Source organism: Plectrocnemia conspersa, unplaced genomic scaffold (assembly GCF_051122295.1).
Source record: "Plectrocnemia conspersa isolate PC_06_02 unplaced genomic scaffold, ASM5112229v1 ptg000008l, whole genome shotgun sequence".
Classification (NCBI taxonomy): domain Eukaryota; kingdom Metazoa; phylum Arthropoda; class Insecta; order Trichoptera; family Polycentropodidae; genus Plectrocnemia; species Plectrocnemia conspersa.
The window spans coordinates 13,519,798-13,532,823 of NW_028277172.1; the positions used below are offsets into that span (position 1 = coordinate 13,519,798).

General features: G+C 32.3%; 1 protein-coding gene across 1 annotated transcript in view; it reads left to right on the forward strand.

The window, feature by feature from the left end:
• LOC148233041 (uncharacterized) overlaps positions 1 to 13,026 on the forward strand; it is a 252,942-nt gene that overhangs the window by 203,930 nt on the left and 35,986 nt on the right. The window lies entirely within an intron of this gene.

The following is a 13,026-nucleotide window of genomic DNA, read 5'->3' on the forward strand; positions in this document are numbered from 1 at the left end:
AACAAACCCTTCAACGCAATTAGGCCATAGTTTTTTCTCTTGGGAACCCCATCTCATGCTTTGTCGATGATCTTGAGGTAACGATGTAGAAATGATTTTTCCAAAAGTCTGCGGGTAAGATTTGTTTCTTTGCTCACTTCGAATCATTATTTAAATAATGATTTGGTACTTATTTTTGATCAAAGTGTATTATAATTAATTGAAAATGGAATTTTACGACTCATGCCATTTTTCTTTAGCGCACATAATTTATACGTAAAAAATTCAAATCTCTGACATTTATGTGATGCATTGACGTACACTTGTACCTTTATGAAAATGTGTGTGTTGCTGTATGATTATATTTGAGGGGAGGAAGTAGTTGCATTATAGTCGAAAGTTTCGGAGCACAATAAGGGTAACTCCCAACCACGATCAACGCTGTGGGCCGTAACGCAGACAGAATAACCGTAAAATATAAATGAGCTTATACGGCACCAGGGACACAACAAACTATATGATAGTGTTGAGCGCGCCAACTTTCGGGACGTCCCGTATAAACAGTTTATCATCGTCGTTTTCAGCAGCATCAGGTGAAAAGCACATTTTCGCTCCGATTCAGAGAGCTTTTTTCCGGCCGCGACAAAATCTACGGCTTGAGCTTTCGATATGGGACACATCAAAAGCTTTTAGTCATAAATCACACAATACGCCATCGTTTACATTAGCGGATATCTCTACTAACGGCGAAAAAGCATTGTCGTATAAAATCTTAAATTCATTCTACAAAACAATATACAGTATATTTATATTAAAAAAAATCGAAATTTGATTGATTATAAAATATGTATTTTTAGCACCTTGTCTTTCTTTAAATCTTCAAATTATTTGTAAAGATGTATATTCATATTATTTTCCTCTCCTTGCATGAAAAAAAAATTCTCCATGGGGTGCAATAAATAAAATAAAAGGATTGACATATGAAGATGAATCTCGTGCAGGGGAATAAAAGGGAAACTGGATCAAGGTACCGTCGTAGCAAGATAAAATATTACACAAAGGATCCGCGAGTCAAAAATGTATACATACTGCATACAAAATTTATTTAAAAACGCCATAAAAAATAATCTCAAGTGGCTGTGATGGTCAAGTTATAAAACGTAAAAGGTACTTGCACCTTTTCCGTTTACTTTTTACTGCCTGGGCCTTCTGTCGGAAGGCGATCTTCTCAATGGGAGGCTGTAAAACTTACGGCAGATTACCAAACGCGGGTCGGGGGCATTTCCACCCCCTCAGAATGAGCGCTCGGGGGGATGATGGTCGAATTCGGCCGTTTTCATCGCCGAAGATGGCTCGTATAGATTTACATTGTTTCTCATACGCGGCGATACAATGGTAAGGCATAAAGTTATTTTATTTCCGGTCGTTACCGAGGCGGGAATAAACCGACTAATAACGGTGCGGAGCAAATAAAGATGGATGAGGCTGGGTCGGCGTAATCAAGACGGTGTCCAATAAAAGTAACCAATTCGGATATTAAATAAGAGCGATGGGCTTTTAGGTACGAATGAGAAAACATAATAATTTCATCTACGTGTGCGAAAACTGATGAGACTTTTTATATTTCTTCATGAACAACTATCGCGCTTTATATGAGATTTTATGCGCGGTAGAAACTTAAATGCATATTGCATACTTCATTCAAAGCAAGGGTTAAATTATTTATTTAAATTTATTAGCACTCATACACCGTCAAATAAATTATATTTTATTGTTGGCAAAAATTAAATTATAAGGAATATAAATTGTAATTTTTTAATACTATATTTCATTCGCAATGTCTCACGATATATTTTTTGCATAAATAAAATATGCCAAAATATTTTATTCATAAACTATTTAAGTCATTATGACACTGTTCAAAAGAATAAAACAGTACGAATGCATACAAATATTTACGTCTAACCATTAATATTATACTTTAATTTACAAATACCTTTCCAATGGTGTTATTTATTTTACTATGCTTTTTATTCAATTAAGATAAAATAATTCAGTTTTAAAATAAAATTATAATAAAAGTATAATCACAACCAAAAAATACTTTTATAGATATTTATACGTTATTTCCACCCTTAAAAATAATTAAATCGCTGTAAATAAAAAAAACTGTTTTAAGAAATCATAATTATTTTCTATTAAACTAAAATTTTAAGCCATAAATTGGGCAAAATATTTCCAGACCAGAGCTCAAATCCCACATGGACCTTAATGTTTTTCGGTATCTATCGTGTCTGGAAGATCAGAATTAGTTATTTTTATATTGAAATAATTTTAATCGATTGTCACGTATTTGGTTTTCCTAGATTTAATTAATCTTACGGATGAATGTTGAGATAATTACTTAAAATCAAGCTAGTTGGTACATTTTATATATTGAAAATTATTTAACAATGAGGTACTTTAACTCATAGAGAATCTGGCGTGTATTAAAAAAATATGTGACAAATATATATTATTTTGCTGGAATTAAATTTATTTTGCTGTCGATAATTACTGTAAATTTTTCAGATAGGTTTAGAGCGTACCTTCATGGAGGTTATAAACATTTAGCATATTTCCTTACGCAATATTTTATCAAATCTAGAAGCAGTAAGACTAGTGGCTCTTGAATGAAATCGATTAAAAGAGCTTTCCCTTTAATACATAATAACTTAATTCTAAAATATGAATCTAATTTTTTAATGAAAAAGCGCCTAAAATTTAAAAATAAATATTTATTAGCATTAATTTTATGGTTTTTCCCACCTTTTTTTAATTTTGAAGTGTCTACAAAATATTAGTTGCCCCGGTTCACACATTTTCTCTGAAAGGGCATAGGTACTACAATATCATAATAATATATGTAAATATCTATAATCTCTAATATTTATTTGCAGAGTTAGATCTTTCTTGCTAAATGTGAATCTTGCATTAATTAGTTTGAAAATATATGAGCTTTTCATAGTTGGAGTTTTTATGAAAACCCAGTGAATAGTGAGCTGAAATAAACATACTAAGATAATTGTATTATAATTATCGATTTATCCTTTAGATATTTTGCCATAATATTGTCATTTACTAAATTAAATGATTTAAATTGAAACATCACGTTTTCCCATGAATCCAAGTAAGCTCATAAAACAGAGCATCACGCGCGTAGGTGTAAATCCTCTTGTTCGCCTACCCGCAACGCTCCTACAAATGCTAGCATTTACGCTTTTTAAAAACGCTTTCAGCTTTTCCCAGAAATAAAAAAAAATATTAGAAGTATTATACGTACACACAACGAATATTTCACGGTTGGCGTGGTACCTCAATGGCGCAATTATTCCACTGGATTAACTCACGAATGTATTATATTCGGCGCAGCGTGCAAAATTAACGTTTGGCTACTTGATGCAAATGAATACATCGTTGTTGTTATTATTGGAGATTCAATACGGTTTTCATGGTAATTTGTGGAAAGAATTTATATAATTTACACAACGCCACCCACGAGAGAGTAAAAGACCGCGAGTCATTTGCCTTAATGACGATTATTGTAATTGCGCTCCAAATTGCGTTAGTGTAAAGCGAAGTGCTGCCATTACGGATTCGAAATGGGAAATCCTAAAATAATATTGGGAATCCATTACGACTATTATTATTTCGGTCATAATTAAATTTAATTGAAACGCCGATTATGCCCGCTCAGTATAATAAGCCGCTGGTGTATGTGTGCGTGAAATTAGCTCGAATCGCGAGATTTGTTAATACTGTTTTAATTACCACTTGATATAAGAAAGAACCCTTACAAAATAAAACATAAATTTACTTGTATTCAAGAGTCGCTGAAAAGTTAAAAACATAATATACAGTTGAAATTCAACCTTTAAAGATTAAGTTCAATTTACGCAATGTCTTTACAAATATTATGAATGGTACAATCATTAAGATCTTTTGATCTGAATTTATTCCTACTTACATTTTAATGCCATTGATATATCAGGTTAAAGAAAGTAAACTAAAATATAATATTTTTTGTATTGAAGAAAAATAGCTCACCTTATAAAATCGAAGAGTATTCATATTGTTATTTCAACAGCTAGATTTTTTGTATCGTTAATAACCACACTATAAATATGTATTATAACAGCTCTACACACTCATAAGAAATGTATATATGGAGTATATAGTATATTTAATATAAATATAACAACTTGACGACCCTCACACAATGTTAGTCTCCATAATAAGGGTCTCACTTTAGCATAAATCATGGCAGACGCCGGCGTCCTTCCTGCCATTGTTTTTCAAAGGCTCGCCAGTAGCCTCTAGGACAATAGGACAGGGACAGTCTTATTCAATTTGCCATTTAGGACGGACAACTGCCGGAAGATAGGAGAGAAGCCCATCGCCTCAGGCCGCAAAGGAAACTTCTCGAAAACCATTTTCGTCCTAAGTGACCGGCGTTACCCTAACCCTGAGGGCTAAACAACAAGTTTGAGCGTCGAATTAAGGGCACGTGTTTCCGAGGGTCTCTCGCACTTTTTCGATTTTCGCTCCCACGCTGATTTTTCCCACCGACGAACGTAAACATGTTTTAATTACGACGAGCGTACAAACGAATTGCCTCATAACAAAAAAAAACACCAATAAAGTTTAATGTCTTAGTTATGTTTATGTGAGTAGGCGATTTAAGAGCGTTTTGAAAAGCGAAACATGATTGAGCTTAGCGGTATAATTATAAATTCGTACGTATTTTTTATAAATTTTGTACAGTGTAATACTGTAATAAATGGGTATAGTATATATATGGTAACAGTAGATATCTGTATATTAACTGATTGAATTATTATAATTTAAACTAAATAACACAGCTCAAAAACTCTTACTAAAATTTCATGCAAACATTTTACAACTATTTTATTTTCCACAATTATTTTATGCAAAAATACAAACTAATATATAATTAAAGATTATTATATACTGTGTTGCATAGTACATTTTTTACTTGTTAAAAGCTAGTACATATTATATCTACAATAATTGAAAATTTTAATTTGTAGAATTATATTATTAACTGATAGCTATATATAAATTGAACTTCTTTAATTAGCTTTCTGATAACATGTACATTTTTTTTTCGTTTCAACAATTTGATTTTCGACATAAAACTGTGCTATATAAAAATTAATATTTTTATTTAATATTAATTTAATATTTTTTATATAATTATTAGCAAAAAAACTACATGTTCTAAAAGAAAATTGATTACAGATGTATTATAAAAATCTCAAAAATTATATATGGTACTAATAATAGTATAAATAATATATGATAAAATTGACCGTTACAAAAATTTTAATAATGCAGTAAAAACATATATGCAGCATTACAATTGTATTTGTGGGAGGTTCTAACCACCTGCACAATTTATTGTAATTTAGAGGTAATTCTCACGACTCAAAAGAGCTCAAAAGTCTTGTATCGAAAGTTGGGCCACACAATGGAAGTGAGATCTGTTGGTCAAACAAGTGTTTTAATAATAGGAAAAATTGCATGGACCATAACCCATAAGTAAGCAAAAAAAATAATCTTTATTTTGAAAGGACGCGCGCTAAACAATACATTCTACCCTGCAATCCTTCTAATAAATTGTTTAGTGCAGGTTACCCTTCGGTTACCAATTGCCGATGTGACCAACTATACCTATTTGTATTCATTTTGTGGGTATGTCCATGAAGCAATTCAATTGCCATGCAAACATATTAATCTGCAATTCGCCTTAGCTATCTCAAACTAGAATTATAAAAAATATGAGAGAGGTAGAGCCGCAATATCAAAAATGATCAGAGAATGAGCTTGCGAGAACACTAGCAACAATCGCAGCAGACAATAATACAACTCGATACGCCAGCGAAGACTCTCCGACTTCCAAGCACTGCTATTTCAACTCCACCGCCACGTAGCGGCAACTATTTTATTTTAATATACTATGTAGTCATTTTATTTGTATACAATATATTGTTACAATCTTTTTTGGTGGTTATTTTGGCTTCAAAGCCACACCTCTTCAGTCTCAAAACCTGAAAATTTGATCACGATAAAAAAACGACAGTAGCGTTGAAAATAAATATTGAGCCTAAAAAGACATTATTTTTTTTAATATATATTCAGAAATAATTAATGATAAAAATATTCCATAATATATTATTAAAACTAGTGTATCGGCAATAAGTAAAATTCATTTCGCACGTGTCTCGCGGCTCCCTGCATAGCTCATTCTTTATCGTAAGCTTGTCGCATGCCGCATCGATGGGCTCATACTTTCAAGCGTTATTTTAATATTTAATTTATAATATTATTGCGTATAAAAACAATGCATTATTACAAACATACACACGATTTTGTGGAATGACCTGATATTTTTTTCGTATCGTGGGAATGTATAGTACTTGAAATAATAATTCCTATATACGCAGATATACGAGTGCCACGAGACGCACGGTGCATAAAAACGAATATTTCGATACTTCTAAAGGGCCAATTCATATTTAAAGGCCCTGCGAGGGCCTCCCGTATCGATAAGAATAATCCCAGGACGAGTCTTTGCCCGATTTTTTCAATCTGTTCTCTGACTGGCTTTTCTGGATACATGCTCCGTTGCGATACGGAAAAAAATCAAAACTAATACATCTTTTATGCGGAAAATTTCGCCCTTTACGTCCCACACAAAGATATGAGTTATAAATGGGCCGAACTAAAATGACAACAAAAATGTTTTCCCGCACCCGTGAACTTTATTGCTTTTTATTTATATTTTATATCTATTCCGTCCTTACCCTCTTCTCCACGGGTGTATATTGACAAAATTCGTTTTATGTGCCCCACGGACTGATATAGCTAAAAAATAATAGCCTTTGAACATAAGGCTTCGAACGCGTGCGTAACGGGCTATTAAAATATATTTTATAACTGTGGTCTTATCGCCGGTTACGGCTATGATTTCGGAAATTGTTTATATTTATTATAAGACATACACTTCCATACATGTAAAAGAAAAAAACAGAAACAAATCCGATGAGAATAGACCGTGAATTTTCATATTGTATGTTTTATTGTACATAACTATATATGAAATGAAAAGACAATTAGAATAAATTAAAATGAATATATTAAAGATTGGATTAAATAAATGACTTTGTATCTGTGTTGATGACACTACAACCGAGAAAATCACACAGTAAAAAGTTACGATCTACGTTCAAGTCGCAAAGGATGGCAACTTAAATAGCTCGTACGTAACTGTTCTCGAAACAATGTTCTAAAACTTGATTGTGATCAACCTTTTGAGTTCTAAATGTCGTATGGTTTCTACTGCCACATAAAGATGTAATCAAACGTTTTTGCTTTGCTGTAAATACAAGGTTGGCAACAAAATTAATTATACATACGAATATAAATGCGAAGCACATCGATAATATAGTTTTACTTGGTATTTAAAACGAACCATAGATATTCCACATAATAAAATATGAATCATATTTTTCGAGTCAGAATTTAAATACAGTCTGATTTTATAATACATGAGTCAGAATTTATAATAAAATATCAGAATAGGCGGCCAGAATATTTGTTCAAAATTTAAGTTAATTGTTAATTTAAATAGTTTTAGTCTGAATTTATATTAAATGGAAAGAATCATTTTTTAAGTTGAAAATAGTGTTATTGTATAGTGTTGTTATCGCTGTAAAGCTTAAGATAGCTACAATGGTCGATCTGTCATCACATGTCGGCAATTAATTATCATTAATGTGGGTTGGGCTCGCAACATTGTCAGATGTACAACACAACAATCAAAGTATGCTCTCCTCCACCGCTCTGTCGTTATTCTCACTTCGCGTCGTACATACAATTCAATAGATTCGTTGCGAATTCATTAAGTCATGTGGTGTTCGGTGTTCTAACCAATGCTCGCTTGCAGTTTTAGTGCGAGCAAGATATTTTTTAATATATAATATTCCTAAAATAAGTAATTTATTCTCCAATTATATTTATAAATATTATAATATTTCTTTAAATTTAAATGATCATCTTATATTTTTATTCTGACCGTAGGCTATTTTTATTCTAGGCATTTGATATATATTCTAACCCTGAATAATATAATGTATATTATTCTAACCGTATTCTATTTTTATTCTTACCATTTAATATTTATTTCGACCCTAAATAAAATAAAATTATTATTAATAAATTGTTACTCAAATTTTGACAGAGATTTGATTTTTATTCTGACCCAAAAAAAATATGATGCTTCTTATATGGCAGCAAAACCATTTATTTTGCTTCTATACTATAAAATATATATTAAAAGTATGATTAGTTATTTTTGTCTGAAAGTTTATCCTGAAAACACTTACATAGATTTTTTTGTGTACCCATTTAAATGTGTATACAATCAAACATGTCAAACAGATACTAAACACCATTTTTCAGCTTAAATCAGCGTATATACATAGAAATCAAGTTATCTTGTTCAGTTTTATTTTCAAAACATTATATACATATACGAACATGAAATATTTCACGATAATTTAATAAAGACTGAGAGAGAAAGGCCGTTGTCAGTGATTTAATGCAACAAAGGGACACTGTACAAGGAATCACGTTGTATGTATAATACACAAGCGTTTTGATAAGCAACGCTGACGCGCAAAATTTATAAGAGAGCTAAGAGAACGTCCTCTTCGATAAATATAATATTCGGGAATATTTTGCGACGTGGGACGGGGTATAAGGGTCAAGATATGATCAACGGGGTATGTATCACGCACAAATAATAAACGGGACGTTTAATGGCCGTTTGACGCGTGTATCCCGCCGAAGGCAACAATAGCACTCGTCGCACACCAGATTGTTTATCAGATTTGCATACAATAATTCTTCTCTTCTCTCGGGCCGGTGGGCGGCGGACATGTCCCATTCTTATCGCACCCCGCCCTAACAATCCTCACAATTTTTATGGTCACTCGGACACCGTTTATATACTATGTATGCGAGCTGAACGAACATAAAGGCGAGAAAGGCGAACGCTAATGGTGTCTGGACTTTTTAACTCTTTTAATTTTTGTTATCGGTGCAGCGATAACTACATAGAAACTATTTAACTGCAAGTATACAATTGCTTGAATAATATGTGAAAAAAATTAAATAAATAATGGGTTACTTTAAGAGACATGTTATATCAAAGCCTGTTAAATGACATAAATAGTTTCAAAACAAATAAATTTTGTAGATTTACCTATATTTTTAATATTTATACCAAAAATATAAAGTAGTTTTTAAAATAATGATGGTGATTTTAAATTAAGTTGTCAGAAAAAGTGCTCAAAATTAATTTGTATAGCTTAAACTAACTAGTAAGACTATATATTTTTAAAGAAATTTACATCTGAAATGTGAACAATATTTTTTTCGATCCTTTTAGTGGATCATCCTGTGTATAATCGACGATAACGACATGCAAATTTTCCGTCGATCACGGTTCCAAATCTGGGTCGATAATCGTGATAAAAAACGAATAAAATTGCCAGCATCCAAACCGTTGAAGTGACTAGGGAACGAGATGATGGATGAACAGGTAAGTCACACGCCCAACAGCCACCCCATTTGGCGGAAGGATTCAGAGCAGTAGGGGAGGCGAATGCGAGTGATCCTACTGGGAATACTCGGGTTCGGGTTTGTGTTTATAGAATGTGCGAGTGAGTCAAATATGGCCGTAAAGTGGAGATAAATCCCGTCGGAGGCTGCCTTATCATTCATTGTACCGAAGGGTGTGACTTGTGCGGTTTATCAAGATTTATGCGCGAAACAGATCTGTCGCCTTCCAAATCGGTATTGCATTATTTCGATCGGAGACTATTTCGAAGATTTTGCGGAGAGTATATGTGTTTACGTATAAATGGGTCCAACTACAGGATGCTTTTAAAATATAATTTAATAATATTTTGTTATTATAACCTTAACTGCGCTACTTCATACGTCATTTGGCAAATCCGCATCATGTCGAGAATGTGCTCGAATTCTTAAAGACCATACGACCGTTTAAGTTATATGGCGCAGTAAAACGATCCTAAACTGGGTATAATTACCCCACGAGGGGTAATTAAACATGTTTCAAGAGTATATAGACGTTGTTATATGGCATTAAGGTTGGTCCTAGTGATATGTGTTTGTAAATTGTTTTCCTCAAAGTGTGCTTTATTACAAAGCATTAATATGTATATATGTATTTATATAAATAAAATATATTTAGATCAGTTTAATCGAAATAATTTTCGTTTATCTCGTGAAAATCTTTAATAAGCCCTGACAAAAGTATTGGCAAGGAGAGATTTAGACCACGGCTCTATTCGGCACTTCAAATAGATTTTAACGTAATGGACTCCAAGAAGGAAACTGCGATAGGACCTCTAGATAAAACGGTTTATGAGAAATCTCCGCGAAGGGTGTAAGGAAGGATTCGGACGAGGAAATTAGTTGTGAATTTACTTCAAATATTTAACCCTAATATATTTGATTAATAATTATTTACGTGAATGTGGATTTAACTTTTTTATTTTAATCTATAAAATATAATATGTGTTGATTGCTTAGTATAACTTTAGAGCGATTCACGTTTTCTTTTACGAGCATTCAGATGTATACTATTTTAATGTAAAGTAACGTGTTTTTATCTATATTTTGAGTGTTCATATGCATACATTTATTACTCAGTGAAGATAAAATTAAATTATTTTATAAATTTAGTGCCGAACCTGCGGGGCCAAACAGGAAATTTCGTTTCCCGGATACAATTTATTCGTGTCCTTCCCAACTGAAATTTACGGTCTAAACCGTAAAAAACCCCGGAAATTTCACTAATAAACTATTTCAAACGTACGCATTTTTCTTGCCGTTAAAAATCTTTTACGTATGCTGGGATATTGAAGAATTTATTTAGACGGTGTAAATCAGTCAACGGTTCGAAAAACTTATTTTTTATCTTATATCTTTTGTGTGTGTGCTATATATGAAGCTTGTTGGGGTCTCTGGGGCTCAGAGGTCCGGGCCAACAAAGTTGTTCGCTAGGTGACAACCTCCACGTACCTCATACTATCGCCACGTGAACATTCTCACATATATTTAACGTGTTTTTCACGTCGTATTTTTCGCATTTTGGTTTCATGGAACATAATTTACACTGCGGTTAAATAAATGTGTATTGTGTATTAGAAAATTTGTTTTATAATATTATTATATACCTACAAAAGCGTAGGTTTATTTATTTTAAACTATGATCGACTATGAATATAATATTTAAAATTAATGAAAATCGCTACATAAATATTGTTTCGTGAAAAAAAATCTCTTTTTGCAGTGATATTCAAACTATTAATTATTTTTATGAAAGAAATACAGAGTTATTATACTTGAGAAGTCTGGTGGCTATTGCCAGAGAAGAGTTGGCAAATGCGAGATTAGCGGAAACCATCTTGCTTTTCAAGAAGCATACATCTAATTTACTGAAAATACTATGACATCAACCATGCTTAATGATTTTTAATATAAAAATATATGCATTACGTTTACAATTTTGGAATAGTTTATTTTTTAACATCTAATGTTTTTTTAAGACAAACCTTACTTTCTATATAAGGTACGATTCTAATTAAAAATATTTTTTATTGTGCATCCGATATTTTATATTAACGCATTTTTATATATAACGCCTTCGCATTCACATAATTATAATTTAACATCTTCATTTAAGAGACAAGTTTATTAGATCATTAGATCTTAGAGTAACGTTTGCTATATTTTTTCATCTCTATCCGCACCGGCATTGTACGAATGATCTCCAGAGATCAAAAGGCGCCGCGCGGCGTTCGAAGCCGTAAATTAAATTCGAATTTCACGAGTTTAGATACAAATTATCCCGTGTATGCCGCAAGTACCCGAGGAGAAGTGAAATTGAGTCATCAACCCGTCAATGGACTGTGGCACGTACACCTCAATTTATGGTACAAAATTGCCTGTAACGAGCACAGCTCGTCATGCTCACACGGCCCCCATTCCGTTCTTTACGCCTTTCGTCGACTTCCTACAACTACGTGAAAACCTTTTGAGATTCCCCTCTCTGTCTTAGTAAATCAGCGTATTAATCGGCGTGCCAGACCACGGATGTTCACTTCTAATTGCGATTCGTTCCGGTCATTTTTTCCCCTTGATGTTGGAAACTCTCGAATCATCGCCCCCGTTCAGTAGAAATCGAGATAATGTCCATTTAATGCACTGAATCAGCTATTCGCATTGACTTTGAAAGTTGGACTGGAAGAACTTTGAGCGATTTTGCCGACGAACTTGCTTTCAAGCTTTAATTTAGATGTAAAGTTTTGCTGAGTGTCTAAGTCTGTTGGGTGTGAATTTCGCACGCAGATGTTCCAAAAAAATTAACGCTATTCAGTTGGAATGTAAAGAATAATTACTGCGACTTATAAAGATATATTAAGTGCTTAGACATGTATAAATATTAGCACAAATACGACCTTTTTACAATATAATAAAAATACGAATACAAAATAGAACGTTGGTGATTACATTATAAAGTAAAACGATAGCCTTAATATTTTTAAGAATGGGTAAAAACTCAATGATATATTTTTATTCATTGAAAATAAATAATAGTAAGACCATCTATATTATTCTAGTTTTTTTTCTTAATAAAAATCAACGTGGATTTTATTTTTTATGATGGATATTTTACAGCGTAACTAAAGTGTAATTATTAGGTACTTTTAATAATAATAAGGCCATCGTATCATAATACTCACTTTTAAAACATTATTTCATATCAATTAAAAACTTATGTTATCATAAACATAGCAATGCTAGTAAATCATTTATTATTATTTTTTACTGCACTAATAGTTCATAATACATAATACAAACATTTAAATTCATAGTGTTATTTCATTTATA